Source organism: Amblyomma mixtum, chromosome 7, assembly GCF_055824585.1.
Source record: "Amblyomma mixtum isolate Tamu chromosome 7, ASM5582458v1, whole genome shotgun sequence".
Lineage (NCBI taxonomy): Eukaryota > Metazoa > Arthropoda > Arachnida > Ixodida > Ixodidae > Amblyomma > Amblyomma mixtum.
In genome coordinates this window covers 90,989,824-90,993,387 of record NC_143018.1, presented here as the reverse complement: position 1 = coordinate 90,993,387, position 3,564 = coordinate 90,989,824, and positions in this window count along the sequence as shown.

Below are 3,564 nucleotides of genomic sequence, written 5' to 3'. Positions count from 1 at the left end.
TCAGTGAACAGTATGAACTGCAGATGTCCAGGGTCTGCAGCAATTCTTCTCTGTTCTGCGCGACAGAACTCCAATCATTGTGCCAGGTCCTGGGCGGTAAGCTCTTGGAGCACGCGAACTTTGAAAGGACGCAGCCCTTTCTTCCTAAGGTGTCGGCTCACTGTTGACGCTGTGGTGCCGAATAGCAAACCTGCGCGTCGGCAGGAAAGCCGTGGGTTTGAGTCGAAAGCGCCCTCAATTGCATCAGCAATAAAACTCCTGGAGCTTCCAACATCGCATCTTTTCGTTCTTCCGACAGTTCCAGTTGACAGAAACTTGTCGACCCACCTTTTCAGAGATTCTCGATGCGGCGGTCGACGATGGAACTCCGCACGAAACTTCTTACGCACGAAGCGCATGGAATTGGATGCGCACATCCATGACACGGCCATGGCCTTCTCTTCGTCAGTGTACGGTCTCATTTGTCGGTAGTAAGCTTCCGTACTTTACGAAAGAAGGCAAGACTGAAAGCACAGACTCAGAAGCTGCAGTCGGTAGCGAACAGACGAAAGCAGACGACACTCGAAGCTCGAAAAGATTTATTGCTAAAGGCATTCGAAACGTTGCGAATTTCGCGCAGTTTTTGCCAAACTGCGTTTTTTGTGACCAATTAAAAAACATTTGAAAGAGAGCCTTCAAACTTCCCGCAAACATCCCCCACATTTGCTTAAACTTCGCGGCGAACAAACGAGATGGCGCCACCAGTGCGATCGCTGACAGAGCGGCTTAATTTCCTTCGTCGTCGCCGCAGACGATGTGAATATCCGACTTATTCTGTTCGAATCAGGTAAGTACCCCAAGCAAACGTGGTATTAAACAATTCTGCCGACCAAATGCCATTTCTGTGCGAAATTTGAGCTCGAACAATGCGCCCGTTTAGCTGAAAGAATCATTTTACGAGGCGCGTATATTTCCGCAACAGTCGAGTTCACTGTAACCCAGTGAAACTTTGGCTGTTTCGGTTTCAAAATCAGCCCAACAGTGGGTATGACGATGTTATATGGTTGAAAATACTCTACCAGTACAGAAGTTGTCTCGCCATTCTGCTTTTAATTAATTCACTTGCTCCACTTCATTGCAAGATATGTCCACAGTTCAACAGTTGTCACGATCAACCGCTTACACCGAGGCCCAGCTGCCGCAAGTGATGACCCGGTTAAAGTGACGAGAGCTGCACGTATATATCAGGTATTCTTATACAGTCACTACCGCGTAGGTGTCCTGAGGGTCGTCCGTACAGACTTTTGAACAGGCGCTGGCGACGGTACTGAGGAAAATGGCGTACCTTGGTCAACAGTGACCGAAAGGCGTTGAGCTGGGACAGTTAACCTTCCTATGTTCCTCCTGGAAAGTTTCTCCTATCCCTGAAGTGATGTACCAGCTGTACATATTAGTACTGTAAAACCAGTGATTACTTGGTATTATTTATTTATTGTAATACCCACAGCGCCACAAGTTGCATTACAGTGGGGGGAATAACACATCATGCAAACGAAAAAAAGGTAACAAACTGCTACACATACAATGCAACCACGAAAGTAGCATATCGTATTGGCGCAAGAGCAGGAGTGCCATGACGCAAAGGTATTTTTGTCTACCCAAGGTGGTTTCAGACACCCACTTTCCAAGCATTTCCTCACAGAGAAGCCGAGCAGCAGGCAGGGGCAAGCGTTGGGGCGGCACTGCGGATCGTACCCCGCATACGAGGTAGGTTAGAAGTTGAAGCCACGCGAGACAAATGACAGCTACGATGCAACGCCGCTGTAGCCCTTCGTTCACTCGCTGTCATTCAGGTTTTCTGAGGCAGGCAGGCGTAAGAGTTCGAGCTAATTATGACGCCGAAACAGCAATTATTTTTTTGTATACTTCACATCTGAACGCGTTGTGACGTCACAGCTAGCCATCGTGGGGTGCTGAATCCGAAACTATAAAATTTGAGGGGACTCGGGTTAAAGGACTATAGACACCAAATTTTTGCTTGCCTGTTTTCTTTCAAACGCCGCGCTAGACACTGACGTACACGAAGCGGCACGTGCTAAGTAATTTATAACTTAATTTCTTCTTGACGCTGTTTCGGTTTCATCAACCGAACGACGGCTGTGACGTGTAGCGGATGTTTAGTAGGGCCCACAAAAAAAACAGCATAACTGCTGATGCGTCGTTTGTTGTAATTCTTGCTATTCAAGCAGGCTAGTTTAAGAGCTGTAGTGAGTTAAAACTACGTATCAGCGTTTATATGAGTTCGTCCGTCACGTGATCTAAACATCAACGACACGTCACGGCCATCGTTCGGTAAAGTTGATATCATCATCGGTTGATGAAACCGAAGCAGCATGAAAGAAGAAATCCAATTATAAATTGCGTATCCGTTGTAGGCGACAACCACGCAGTGATCCATATATTCGAAAGTATCATCTGAAAAAAGAAAATACGCAATAAAATTTGGTGTCTATAGTCCTTTAAGTGCATGACGCGAAAGCGCAATGGGTTAATTCCCATACATGCAGGTCATTCTCTAGTTTGCATTCAATGATCCCCGAGAGTCCTCATACACCACATGTTTAAGAGATGCGCCACTGCCCTGCGACGGCAGGTGCTCCCAGCGACCAATCATTAACTGCCACGATGATCATTGTGATGACGCCACAAGGTCACGTGACCCAGATGGCCCGCCTGCTAAGCCATGCTCGCGATTATTCGCTCACTACGGAAACAGGTTTTCTGGAGAATGGGGTCTGTAAAGCTACTGCGTGAGAAAGAGATCGCCAGTGGCGGATGCATTCTATGTGTCGCCCGATAAATCGTACAGATGTGTGCCCAAAGTATTATAACACATTCATTTGTTCACCAAGCTACATTTACGCGGCAGAAAATAAGATGCACAGACTACCTAAACATCAAAAAGCGTACATAACTGGTTATCAAGAAAGGCACAGCAATTCTCTCGCCATCAGCATACTGAATCGCCCAGTGGGGGAAGGTGCAAAGGGTTAGAAGACAAAGGTGCAGACGAATTTAGATATTTATGGAATCTTTTAATATGCGGCAACATAGCACAACATGCAGCCATCTATTCTTCAGCCTTCACGGAAACTGCGCCAGGCCTATAGACAAACGTGCTGACGACTGTACCAGGGTTCCACATCTAACCACCACGCCAGGTTTTCTACATACAGCCAGCTCAGGGTAGCGCCCCATATACCCAGAGATTCAAAACACCTCTGGTCATGCAAACAGTGGGGCATGGTTTCCCGCTACTCCCAATGAAATTGCCGGCACCATTCCATCCACATTTTACAAACTACATGCAAAAACATTCACACCAAGTGCACATTCCCATGCGATAGTAATCAATTGCGCATATAGCCTTACCCCACCAAGCTCACCAATAATAACAGTGCAATTGCTGAAGCAAGATTCAAGCTCCACACAGAATGCGTGGAGCTGTTTGCCAGTGTGGTGAAGGCGAACGCAAATGTCATTTATTGACAAAATGAACACAATGCCTCAGAACCAACACAAAGC